Below are 14,599 nucleotides of genomic sequence, written 5' to 3'. Positions count from 1 at the left end.
ATCCCTTTCTTTCAGGGTGGAGCACAGCCTTCCTAGTCAACAGAATAAACCGGATACAGTAGATAAATACTCCTATGTAACATAATTGTTGTCATTTTATAGTGTTATTGGTCTATATTGACGCCCCCCTATAATTCCAAAAGGTGCATGTGAGTCGGCCGCCTGTTACAAGAGCTCTGCTCACTTTCTCATGTACCGTATTGGCCCGAATATAAGACAGCCCAGATTATAAGACGACCGCCTCTTTTTCAAGATTCAAGTTTGTAAAAAGACTTTTTGAACACCAAATAAATTTTTATACAGAAAATAATTACAGTACATCTGAAACAAATGATTATAACAATATATTTGAGAGAAAAAGCATGCTATTTTGCCTTATTCAAATCTAAAGTGCAATCACACTTAAATGAATGGCTTCTGGTTTTTGAAGTATAAATTACATCATAACTTCTCCTCAGCTGACGGTTAACCTGGCCAATCTTCGATCCACATTTCTCTAGATTGTCTCTACATTTCTCCATTTTCTGTTATGTCTTTTATTGTATGTATTTTCTTCTCTTTTCCTTCTTACCACTATTTTTTTATTTTTCTTCTTCGTGCTACAGCTATTTTTATCCTGGGGAGTCAAGTTCAGCATTCACTTCATTGATATCTGGCACCAATCTCGCGTCGTGAATGGGTATAATGTCTAGACCCCGAATATAAGACGACCCACACTTTTTCAGTCTTATTTCAATGGAATAACCACCGTCTTATATTCCGGCCAATACGGTATTTATACTTTTCATCTTTTTTACAATTTCTGGTTCATTTTGAACTTTTTACAGCATTTAAGCTGTGATATTCTTTCGCGGAGAATGTTGGTATTTGATCCTGTTGTTGTGTGCACATGAAGAGAGGGCCAACAAATCCGCTAATATTCTCCTTACTCTATTTCCACTTTTTTAAAGCATGCAACATTTGTTTTGTGTTGTGCTATCCCGCCTGCACTATCACAGCATATTAGCCGTGACATTTTTTGGGGAAGAAATATAATTTTTCTATGATGCTACACCCGCGAGGAGCTTTGCCCAAACATGGAGCCATCAGGCAACCCCTCAGTAAGGTGCATACCGGTGGACGTGTGGAGTGGGACAAGAGCCAGCGTTAAAGTGATGTACAGTGAAGCAAGAGAGAGGTCTAAATGGGACAGGAGATTTGAACCATTCCTTTTATATACGTGGGTTACGCGTCAACACATGAATTAAAAGCTACTCGAAATCTACAGTTGTTTGTTGACATTTCAAATTTCAGCTTTCAGCCAAAATGAGTGACGTCACTCACGCTGTGATCACGAGATTACAATTCCAGCATCCCGGCTATCTCATGCTGCTTCGTGGAGACTTCACTTCTGTTCCTTTCACTCCTGACAAACAAATTCGCAAAACATGTCGCCTGTGTAACGAGCGAATACCACTCTGGATCTGCCAATATGAAGGGAGCTATCCCTGTGTATGAGGAATAAATATTCATTTGTGTATTCATCAAAGTATTATTTTTGTTATATGTTGTTTTATGTTTGATTGACAGCATTTTTTACAACTGTGGATGATCTTTAATTCGAGTGCTCTGGGAAGTTGGGATGAGAGATGAGTCAATAATGTCTTATAATGGCGGCAGTATGACACGAAAGGCGATGATCGGCATCTCCGTTCGTTCCTATGGCAAAAATAGTTTGAAATATTAGTAGAAATCGACCAGCATCCCGGATTGGCTTAAGGCTCCACTGTACAACATTAATTAGTATCATTGAAATGAATGGGAAAGCAAATAACGTTGAGGTAGTCTAAATTATTTAGAAGCAAAACTTTTCTCTTGAGAAATAAAGTTGATTCCCCAAATAGTTTTTTGAAGTCACCTTGGGCAAATTAGAGACTCCAATTGCAGATAATTTATACAAAGAACAACTGATTAATCTATTTCTCTGATATTAGAGATGACTCAGTGCCCTTCAAGCAAGCGATAGTCCTCGTTTGGATCAGAATATCCAATTAGAAAGAAAGAGGAAAAAAAGGGGTTTTGGTGACAATGAATGCAGCCACTTAGTGAATGAAAAACGTGCTTACACATGCCAATGTCATGTAGTAATATAAGTGTTGTAGGAAAAATTCTACCATTCAAAAGGTAATAATAATGCTCAGTTTTCGAAACCCCAATGAAGTTGGGATGTTGTGCAGAATGTGAATAAAAATACAATTTCTATTTTAACTTCACTCCACACCAGCCGCCATTGCTGGCGAGTGGTCGTCTCCCTCGAGACTGACGTTTGATTTGATCATATCTTGCAACTTTATGGTCTTGAATCAGCTCATAATGGCCTAATATGCTTACATTGTTTTATTACTTTCTCAAGCTCGCTTGTTGGATTCTATTTCACACAATTGGTTTCCCACGGACACAACGCTTCTTCGAATGATTTCTCCTGCCTTGGTTGAGCAGAATGCCCGGTCTCGACAAAACCTCACCATGCATTGTACCAACTGGGTGAATCCAGAAATACAGCTGACATACCATCTTTTCTCCTTAGGCAGTGTATGTGTAGAAAGCTTTCACCAAATATTCACGCAGACTCACGCGCACACGCACTCTAATGCTAATGATGGCAGTTTAACACTTGGGTCCTTCAAATGAAAAAAAACCCAAGTTACGCATTTTACAATTTTTGTAATGATGTATTTTGTGTTATACAAACATTCTTATTTTTTTTTTTTCAAACACTCAAAATGTTCAGAGACATCTGTGCTATCCATACATATATAGTTTTGATTAGTTCTTCGGGATTTTTTTATTCTTTATTTTTTTGCAAAAGGAAAAAAAACGTTGTGTTCTGGAGGTCCCAACCAAGCCCTACTAACAATCCCGACCGGACGTGTTCATGTAAAATGCATTGGTTTGAAGCCTCCTGCAAAAAGGCAAACTCATTTGCGATCCTCTGGCGCCACCTAAAAGTTGCACAATTGGAATGACCTCAACTTAACAATGTGGCATGCATACGTCTGTCCAAGCGAAAACAAAGCGATTGACGTAAAAATCGTGTGAAATGCATGTTTACACATTAGGTTTACGATGCATTCAAAAATATGAATTATAATGGGTCTCTATGGTGCAAAATATGTAAATTGTGAAGATTACGGAATCAAAACCTTTTTTATTATTGCTGCAATGCCTGAGAATTATCAGCAGGTGACGTCATGAAATTTAGGCCATTTTAGAACCCCCCCATACGTTTCAGCTCTCGTGTTTTTCCGAATGCCTTTGCCTTTGATTAAAAGACATAATTTTACATTTATCGCAAGCGCTGGACTACGAGGGTTAATGTACTGTGAGGTAAATAAATCAATCTAACCTCTGGCAAAGTCCCATGTACATAACATGGAGGTTCAGCCTTTAATGTACAGTGAACTTTACATCATTTATTATTATATTTCTCTGAGCCGAAAAGCTTAAGATGGACACACTGAGGACACAAAAGTCATGGCTTGTACACACAGAGTCAAGGTCTAAGGGAGACACACAATGGGATTCGCGTTTCAAACATTACACACTGTCCTTTTGTGAGCATTTCCCAGTTGAAAAGCATGTGATCGCATGCAAGTGCAACATACACACGCGTACACGCAACTGTGCGTGCGCACACACACACACACACACATGCCCGCGCGCACACACACGCGCGCGCACACGCACACACACGCATCCACACACACACTCATAAGCAGCAGCATGTGGTCGCATTTATTTTCTGCCACAAGTACTTAAAAGTATGTGGGTAGTATTACCTAACATGTCAACCATTCGCGAATGGAAAGAAAAAGTGCAGAAATGCAAGAAAACAGGTGGGAGGAACCAAAGAATTGACTCGATTTGTCAAATTAATAGGATTCCCTATAAATCAGGTCACTTGACAGCCATGCTGAAAGACACGACTAAAGATGTCGACAGTCTGTAATGACCCTTGAAAGATTTAATTTAACAAGAAGAAAGACAACACGTTCACGGTAATGGGAGAACATGGGAGAAAAAAAAGCTGAACAGTTCAGGTTGGCTTCTACTCTATTCTGCTACTAACAGTCCCGCTAAGTGTCTGCAGCCCGAGGGCACAATTAGCTGTACACTGCCCGGTGAATGGGTGCAGGGCTAGTACAAGTCTCTGTTGCTCACTTGGTCCCTGCTGTAGAAGTGACTCAAAAAAGACATATTAATTCCAAACATCACTTCATTACTTAAGTGGTTCTGTATTTTCCAATGAATTAAAAAAATATATATGTGCGCTTTTTTATATATATGTAAATGTATATGTTAATAGCAGCAATACAAAACATTGCTGAGCTCCCACAGTTGGAAAAAAAACTGGTGTGTTGGATTTACTCAATTTCATTTCGTCAAAAGACGAAGTATTTTTATTCAAGGTGCTTACTGTATTTACTGTAAACAGTAATGTAAATGCAAAACTATGTTTTTCCAGGTCAAAACACACACACACCAAACCTTCTCAAACATTTCACTGAGAGACTACAATGTGTCATCCCTCTGGGTCATTCCATGGTTGATTACATGGTCCACTATTGTAGCCCTGATGTCATCAGTAATTCTATTTCTTGCTCCTTCACCTTCATCTTGTCCTCCTCCTCCCCTTACCCTCTTGCTTTTTCGCCTCTGTATCTTCTCGCATCGGCCTCCCCTAATTCTCACTCTTCCTGCTCCCTTGTTTAACTGTTTTGTAAAGCGCTTTGTTACAGCTGCCGCTGTTGTGAAAGCGCTATATAAATCAGCATGTATTGTATTGTATTGTATTGTATTATACTCCACACCGACAGCTTACGTGGCTTATTTTACAGTACTCAGTCTGATTGCAAAGCCAACTAAAGATCTAAAACTGTTTTCTCCGGTAATAATCTGGCCAAAAACCTGCTCTGCAATAAAAGAGACCCTCCGTTGTCTTCGCCAGTGCTTTGAGTGGGTTGGTACGCACCAGTACAGAGTACCAGCACTTCCCAAATTTAGCCTCTGCCGTAGCGGGACTTCATATGAGCCCACAGTACCCGCTCTTGTTCTATTTATTCCTTGCACTTTGTGCTGGTCCCATAGCGCTACGACATAACTCAGTGTGCAGTGGTATGAGCCACATGCTCTTCCCTCGCGAGGCGGTCTCATGAGTCGAGCGTGTGGCAGATAGAGGACGTGATGAAGAATGAAAAATGATGAAAAAAATTTCACTCCGATGCCCGTATACTATCCTGAGCGGATGCATGTTCGGAGAGACACATTGCGCTCCGCTGCGATTCATTTCCGAATGCAGCCAACACTGGCACACCTTGTCTGCAGTCAGAGTCAAATTTGAAATTCCAGAGGAGCTGTAATTGAGTAAACACTGATGTATGCATTGTTGAAGTCTTTGAGCTCCTTGCCAGTTCCATCAAAATAGGTCTTTTGTTGTTGTCATTTCATTGGAAAATTAATGTTATTACACTGGTTGATGGTTACCATGTGATGAAAGCTGACACAGGTAATTAGGATGTAAAGTTTTCGCAATTCAATTTAACTCAACTCGACTGTATCTATAGAGCACTTTCAGACAGCCATCGCTGCATACAAAGTGCTCTACCTGGAGCAACTAACATATACAACAGTAAAGCAACAAATTGGTAACAAAGACAATAGAAAGCACCCAACAGCAAACCCAGTAGTTCCATAGTGGGGAAGTCTCCTTCGACATCTCGGGACATGGGTCAATGCCTCTTCACTGATGGAGATAGGAGGCAAGCTATTTCTCAACTCCTGCGGCACGCTAGCTGTTCCTGACTTTGATAAAAAAACAAACAAACAAGGTGTCATTTTATCTGGCTAAATTTGCTAAATTTCTGCTCTTCATGTCACATCATCAAGAGGCTCGAGACTCATTGTGATTGACAGGTGAGTGGACAAAGGATGATTTTCATCTTCCCATACCAGCCACTTAGCGTGACCAACCCGCCCCGAGCTATTCTATTCACAATTTCAGAAGTGTGCGGGAATCCTGGACAGCGCGCTCACGACCCTCGTTGGGGATAAGTGTTTCAGATAATGGATGGATGGCTGTTATTTTTCCCCTTCCTTCATGGGCCCCTAAAAAACACTGTCTGGGCCCTCGTGCATCACACCGGTTGCACCACATCGGCCTTTAGGCGACTGCCCTTCACATCTCTGTGACTTCATCAGTGAGATGACATAGCTACACTGTGCACACCTAAATTTGTCTCCCGATCAATTACTCTTATACGCAACAACAAGCTCACTGATGCCGCAGGATGTATAATTAACCTAAGTATCTCTCTCTCTCTCTCTCTCTCTTTTTCTCCGGTGCAGATCCAGCTGTTGTCTCAGAGGAGCTTCCCCCACCACGCATAAGTCACATTCAAGGAACAAATCTATTTCTGGCTCAGAACCTCAGTAGCAGAAGAGGGATCACCAGGAGAGAAAACTTGAGAGAGGAGAAATAAATCTTGCTGCACAGAAAACAGGGCCTATTACAAGTGAGCAATCCAGTGTGTGAACACTAGAGACAAGGGTGAGAATCTACTTTGTGAGCTTGTATGTGTCCATCTGAGGGATATGAGTGACAGGGGGAACTGCATTGTAATGCCGATGGAGAAAACTACACACTGAAAATGTGTCGGTTGTGTGTTTGTGTGTGCTTGTGCTAGCTCCGAGCGAAAGGTTACATGGTAATAGTGGCATTTAATCAGGGAGGCAGCAAGAAATCAGATCGTGACCTGTAATGTCCTGGGACATATTATACAGGAGACACAAAATCAACATAATCGGTCTTCAGTGTCTCATCTGAGATGACGACATATGTTCTGCACATATAAGTCCAACATGACGTCTCTGATCCACTGGTTAAAGGAAACTTTGATTCTCTCCTCTTTCATTTCAAACTGCTTCAAACAACAAAGCGTGTGATGGAAAAGTGGTTAGAACTGCATGACTATCCGTGTTTTATGTTATGTGTTGTGTTTATTATTTTACTTTTTGTTAACTGTTTTGTTACAGCTGCCGCTGTTGTGAAAGCGCTATATAAATCAGCATGTATTGTATTTTATTGTATATATTCTTGTCTCTTGGTTCAGATTTTCTAAATGTCAATGTGACAAAAAGTTATCCCTCAGTTGGCCCTGAGTTGTAAATATCCTTAAGACAAAAATTGCTAATGTTTTCGTCAGAGGTTTATCAGTGACGTCAACCAGGGCTCAAAGAGTAACTTTGTGCACTGGTCGCACTGGTGAACCCATTTTTTTTCTTGGTTGCACCAGCACTAAAGTTAGGTGCACCAACATTTTGCATGACAAATAACTGATTGAAAAGCCAAGGTGCTCAAAGTGCTAATGCAATGCAATGCAGTACAGAGACAGTTGTTTTTGAATTTAGAGCTGAGCAGATGGTGTTTTCGACGCAGTGCACCTGACAATTTGGTGACTAAACATAGACTAGGCATTCCACCAGCTCAAGGCAGGTCTAAGTTGTGGTGCCAGTGGTGCAATGAGATTTTGGTGAATTTGATAGATATGCGCTCCGCTGATATGTAAAGTGGATGTCATCCTATTCATTAATATAACAACAGCATGCATCAAATGTCCTGAATCATTGTCAAAATTACAATTGTATTTATCTTGACTATATTTTGAAAAGCATAGCTGTGCCATGATACAGCTATGCTTGGGGTAATGCCTTATCACACACGGCCATGAACGATCGGAGTTGAAGGCTCCAAGGGCCCACTTTGCAGTGAGGATCTATAATCACTCTGGCCAACTTCATATAATCTGCAAGTGGAGATCTTTTTTCCAGTTTCTAAGAAATGTACTTTGCATCAAGCTCCCGCATGGACTCAAGTGAGTCTCCTTCTGCTTCTGAAATGTCAAAGATGGTGCGCGCCTCATCTGTGCTGAATTTAAAAGGAAGAAGAGAAACCGCTTCAATTGGAAGCCAATTGCTTGTGTTCACTCCCGCAACGGCGCAAATGCCTATTTCTAACTGCGTTCGTCCGCGAAAAAAAACGATATAAACCTACACTCAATGCACATTGTTAGACCGCGGGATACTGCAATAATTTGCTTTTGTAATCCTGTTCCTCTGAATGTTTACACTGTGCAATCCCTCTTCAATCTGCCATACTTGAATAGTCCAGTGGGTTTTTTTCAGTTGTGATTGTTTTTTTTTCAAATTGCGCCTATGTACATTGCTCAGTGCTACTCCTGTTTTTTTAATGTCAATATGACAACATCTTGAATCTCTTGTACTCCTCTCAAATTGGAATTCATTTTTCATTTCATACCATCAGCTACTTCATTAACACTGCACCTTCCGCACTCAAGACTCACTGAGTCCTCAATTGTAAGCACTGAGCCCACACCACACACATCGCCTTCATCTTGCATTTAACATAACTAAACAGATGGCTTTTGTATTAATCCCATCACGGCACACACACCACACAGCATTTCACTTACAGTAAATGTTGCTTTTATCCGCGGCCTGATATGATCTTGGTTTTTATCCGCGCTATACAGCAAAACATGAAATCACTCTCTTTTGCATACACTACATTTTTTGCTGTGTATTGTGCATTTAATTCGGTTTCAATCAAAAGCCTAGCCAAACAGAGCAGTGGGGTTACGAATGAGTGAATGTACCGGTGTCCTGGACTGAGTTTGAAGCATGGAGAGTCACGTTATATCATCATATCGTTAATCCTTGGTTTCTGGAATATAACATTTCATAGATACACGGCAACAAAACGACAACATCTTGTCACCAATTGCGGCTTGATGATTTAGAGCATGAAAAACAGCTGAGCGTAAACACCATTAATAAACCAAGCATGGCAGCAAAGGAACATTTGGGGTTCTTCCATTTCAGCTATTTCATAATCTTGGCAGACTCTTCATTCATTTATCCGCTGCTTGTGCTTTTGGCTGCCAAAGAGTAGGCGAGTGCTGCCAAACAAGTTGATTTGACATATCACAGTTGAGCAGAGGGCTGTACTCTGAAGGATTTCATTATGAAACAGAACTTATATCATGTGTGGCAATGATGTAAACGACACATCAACGTATGTATGCAACTCACATGTGTTTTTGGGTTATGTCATCACAAATTCGAAAAAGAAATTTGCCTGACAATATATTGTCAGTGTGTGCCACTGTATTTAATTTTATGAACATAACTACACCAAGATAGGTGCTTGTACATTTTCATTGGCAGTGGAAGGTGTAAATTGCAATGGTTACCATAATTTGAGTCCATTTCAAAACCCAATTTTCCATAGGATTTTTTGAAGCCATGTTAAATATCAAACTCTGAATGCAAATGAACATTTTAATGGGTTACGGTCACACAGATACGAGACTTTTTTTTTGTAATAACTGTGTAATGTGCAGAATCAGTAGTCAGATTTATTTTAAAAATCTCAGGTTAACTCAAAGCAAATATTCCAATGTCAAATCCTTATTTTTTTTCCTTCCAGCACAAACTGGGACTGTAATTAAGTGAACCACCACTATTTGTGGGGAACAACCAAAAATCCCAGCCATGAATTGAAAAAAAAAATCATAAATAATTGTTATCTTCCAAAACGGTATGTAATTGCCTACAAGTCGGTGGCTAAGCATTTTAAATGGAGGCTCATAAAACATCAACACCATGCATTAAGGCATGAACACAATCGTGAAGCATGGTCTTCAGAGAAGTAGTTTAAATTTTCAACACAAACAAACCAAGTTTTAACTGAGAATAAACCTAATCCCATGGCAATTTCAATGACTTCCACAGTTAAGTATTAACTAGTACAGTAGTCTAAATAACACAAGCGCAAAGTGACGTAACCTCACTCATGGGCCAACCTATTTTTCATGATATCAAGTTCACCAGTTGCTAATTACTAAGGTTAATGTGCGTTACATTGAAAATTGCGAATTCTTTATTACCATCATGGTCACAGCATTTTCATTGCTTTAATAAGAGTCACTCAAGATGTTAGATTTTGTCAAAGCTTTTTGATAGTTCTTGTATTGTGCATTGAGAAAGTTTTAATTGACATCCTCAAAAACATGACGTGTTAAAAAAATGTCAAATGCAGTTTTGGGAAATAAATGATAAAGGTGTTGGTTCCGCTGCGAACATGTCCACACTATATCCCAGGGGACATTTGTGGCACACCATCCATTTTTCAGTGGCCCACGACCAAAACAAACAAAGAAAACTAAAAATGACATTTGACATGGGGAGAGTGTCAGAAAAAAAACGTGCCATTACTACTAATACATTTGTTTATATACTGTCGAACGTTTCGCTGTGTTCCAAGATAGAATTTATCTTCAAAACACTGTCGTGAATACAAATCATTACATTTTAGAAGCAAAAAATGGTTAGTTCCACTTTGTGCTGTTTGGCCGATTTATGAAGACATCACATTAATTATCCTCGAGTAACTGTTGAATTGTCAATATACTAGTTCTTTTTTATTTTATTTTATTTATTTTTTCTACTGAATGTAGAGATGGGATTCGGCTGCTGTTAAGTGCAGAGCTGGATCTTCTCTGTGAGACACATGGCTGTTGGCCACCCCACAAAAAACTATTTTCCTTAACACCTTTAGCAGAAAACTGATGAAATTAACTTGACCGGGGGTATCAAACTCATTTTTGTCACGGGCACATTGAAGTCACCGTTTTCCTTGAAGGGCCCTTATGACTGTGAAAGCATTTAAAGGAGTCAAGTCAAGGATTCAACGATTGTTTAAGTTACTGTAATGAGGGGTTTGTTAACAAGAACATGCGTCCAATATCTCCCTTATTTATTACATATGAGGAGTCCAGATTTTAGCAATCATGGTAGAAGTTGACATGTCTGATTTGCTTTCACGGGCCACATAAAATGATGTGGCGGGCCAGATCTGGCCCCCGGGCCTTGGGTTTGACACAGGTGACAATATAAACACCTAAACCAGGGATGGGCAATTATTTTCCCAGGGGGGCCAAATGAGAAGCAGAAAATATTGTGGAGGGCCGGGCCAAAAGTTAGAAATAGAAATAGAAAATAAAGAAGATAGCACAATGTCTTTGTATGCCAGGAATAATGTGACATTCTCCTCCACCATAACACTCAGCACCAGTTCTCCTCAAGCATGTGTACTGAGCCCCCTGTTGTTCACGCTCTACACATTTGACTGCTCTCTGACTTATTAGCGGTCCAGTTTGCGGAAAGTTTTTAACATGATAACAATCAAACCATTCTCGGAAATGTTCATTCATCTCAAACTGCTTCAAACAACAAAGCGTGTGACGGAAAAGTGGTTAGGACTTTACGTCCACTGTCCGTGTTTTATGTTATGTGTTGTGTTTATTTATTTGAAATCAGCATGTATTGTATTGTATTGTATTGTATTGTATTGTATTGTATTGTATTGTATTGTATTGTATTGTATTGTATTGTATTGTATTGTATTGTATTGTATTGTATTGTATTGTATTTACTCGAGCCACAAGCAATTCACTCTCAGCATGGAAATTGCCAGAATCGGACTGAGTAAGAATCGCTTCCTTGTTTTTCAAAGTCTCGTAGATTTGAATCTTTCCGACTGCAGGCGTCTCCTGAATATTTTGTACTTTGTTACCCATTTTCTTTAATCAGATACATATCACTTTCCCTTCCATGGCCATTACTCTCTCCCTCTTTCTTCGTCTTCCCCTCCCTCCCTGTGCTCTGCAACTTGAACTGCGCCACCTGGTGTTGAAATACCTGTCATTACAAGTCCAAACGAAATTAATGCAATCAAACCTTAATTGTGCACCAATCTTCGGCGGACCGGATTAAAAAGACCAACAGGCCGAATCCGGCCCGCGGGCCGTAGTTTGCCTATCACGGACCTAGATTATACAAACAACAGATAATTAATTTTTTGACTGACTTTAGTGTGTTTCAAAAATTTGAAGAAATTTAAAGTGGCCCTTTCATAACTTCCATTCCTCGTTATGAGGTCATCAACCGAAAAAGTCTGGACAACCCTGGACTACTAGGAAATCTGTGACTGACTTCACACATTCGGTATAATGATAAGAGCTATGTGGCAAACTAACAGAGATTTTATTTCAATTAAACTGTGTTATCTTGGACCTTCACCTTTTCCCGAAATAACTATTTGACTGTGTGTCTGAGGTCCGTCAGATCAAGTTTATCAATTTTGAAATGATAACATCCCCTGCTGAAGTTGAAAAGTCTTGAATGTCACAAGGTGCAGCCAAGCAATAACTAGTATCTGTTTTTCGAGCGAGTTGTGTAACTACAGTATGAAGTGAGGGAGAGTGTGGGAGGGAGAGAGACAGACAAAAGAGACCACAGTCGTACATCCATCTATCCATTATTTTATCTGCTTATCCTCATGAGGACAAAAAGTTTGTTATACGAGAACACAAGATAAACTGTGGTCATACCGAGCCTGAGTTGAGCTATTCTCATGACGTGATTACATATAAAGTCAATACAGTTTACACACCGGAGTTAAACGGCTTTGAGAATGTTTGACTCCTTGGCACACATAAGATATATAAAAAGTGGACAAATCATGTTGGACAAAATAATCATCATGGTCTGTGGCCACCGGGACTTGTACAACACAGCCAGCTTCTAATATGAGGTAAAAAAGGAAGAGGCATAGGCTACTGGGTGTAGTTGGTAAGTAATCGTATGTACTGTATTATCTGCATTATAAAGCACTTAAGGTTATAAGGCAGACATTTTTAAGCGACTGAAAGTGGAATAAACAATGTTGTGTAATGTTGCAGTGGGCAAAGTAATTTGTTAAAGTACTGCTTACTTTTTTGGGAAAACAGACACTGCTACATGACAGCGAGTAAGCACGCACACACACAGTACATACACAGGTGACGCAGTTCACTGGTTTCCATGGCAGCAGGGGGACGAGGGTCCAATCTCAAAGCTAAAAATGTGCATTTGCCTGATCAGCACAATGGTTCTAAAGTGTCTCCTCTCATTTCACATCCACGGATGCACACAGACCACCGCACTGCTCCCCCCTCATTTTCCAAGACACTCAAAGTTCATTCAAGTAAACGTAGCACTATATGAAGGTACACTACTGCATGTGGCATTGCAGTATGCGGGCATTTTCACACTGGATTGTTTTGAAGAAGCCTGGTAAAATAAATAAATACAAATACCAGCTGGATATGATACTGTAAGATGAATCGGCTGTAATGGCTGTATTGGTGACACATGATTATTTTCACTTCAGTTTAGGAATTCAGGAAAACACAGAAATGATCAAAGAATTGAATTCATTGCCAGTTATCATTTCAGAATCGTATTCCTTGGGATACTTATTCTTTCTTTTAAAATCCTTGCTCCGTTTGTCCTCATTACACTAATGAACAGTGTCACAAAAGGTCACAAGATTATTCTTTAGAGAGCCAAATGTGTTTGGCTGATAATAACAATCAAAGACACGGGGGACACTCACCTCCGCAGTAATTTCCTCAGAGGGTTCGACACTGTCGACAGATATCACACGCTCAGTAGGTTTTGTGTTTTCATGTCAAAGAAAGAATTCAATTGCAAAGAAGAAAAGACATTTATCTTTTTCATGCAGTGATATATCTGTTTAAAACAGAGCTTCAATTAATTGACATTGATTTTCCTCCAAGGAGGAGTAAAAACTGGGGTTTGTGCGGGCATTCTGCATTGCTGGTGCATGCAAAAAAAATAAAAATTAAAAAATCCATCCCCAGTTGCATTTCTGAAATCTTTACTATGCTGCGGGACATTCATCATTGCTGCATCAGTCAATCGAAGATGTGAACTATTACTGACATTTTGACAACGAATACGCATTCATCTGCCACATTTTTGTTTTAGTTTGCAGTGGTGTGTCTAAAATTGTAAAATTGTTTAAAAAGTAACAACTCTCAGACTGATGCTGATTTCACTTCCACACCACTGTTCGCCACATTCATCATCATTAATATACTGTTCAGTTATTACACATCAGATAAAAGTCAACATGATTATCTTTAATATTTATTCAGAGAGAATTTTGATGCAGTTCTTTTATTTGTTTTCATTAAAGTGCGAAAGTATATCAAATGTGTGACCTCAGATTCAGAGTACTGATGCGTTAATGTACTAAAAGTGATACAGGGGATAAGTTCACCGTCACACGAATGAATGCAAACAGCATTCTGATATATTTTGTTAACATTCCGAACCCGCAAAAAATTATTAAGCTGATAGGCATTGTAGAATAGAGTTGTATAAGACCCAGTGTAAGCACAACAAAGTTATATCTGCCATCTAGTGGTGATTGGTGATATTTGAAATTAATTGCTATTCGGTACCCGTGGAATTGTATATTAGCAGATTTTTTTCCCCCCAGTATTTGTTCATATTTTGAATTTTCTAGTTATTTCGGGTCTTTCTTTACTCCCATTTCCCCTGTTTTACATGTAAAACACGTGAATGTTGTTCAATATTTATTTTTATAATAATTAAAATAATATTTATAAAA

The 14,599-nt window shown here is 39.4% G+C and overlaps 1 protein-coding gene across 2 annotated transcripts in view; it reads right to left on the bottom strand.

The window, feature by feature from the left end:
• The window catches only part of slc24a3 (solute carrier family 24 member 3), a 77,823-nt gene that overhangs the window by 34,589 nt on the left and 28,635 nt on the right, over positions 1-14,599 (bottom strand). The gene's annotated exons all lie outside the window — the stretch shown is intronic.

The sequence above is a fragment of the Hippocampus zosterae genome, chromosome 11 (assembly GCF_025434085.1).
Source record: "Hippocampus zosterae strain Florida chromosome 11, ASM2543408v3, whole genome shotgun sequence".
Taxonomy (NCBI): Eukaryota; Metazoa; Chordata; class Actinopteri; order Syngnathiformes; family Syngnathidae; genus Hippocampus; species Hippocampus zosterae.
Note: the sequence above shows the minus strand (reverse complement) of the source record. Positions and strands in the feature narration are given on the sequence as shown.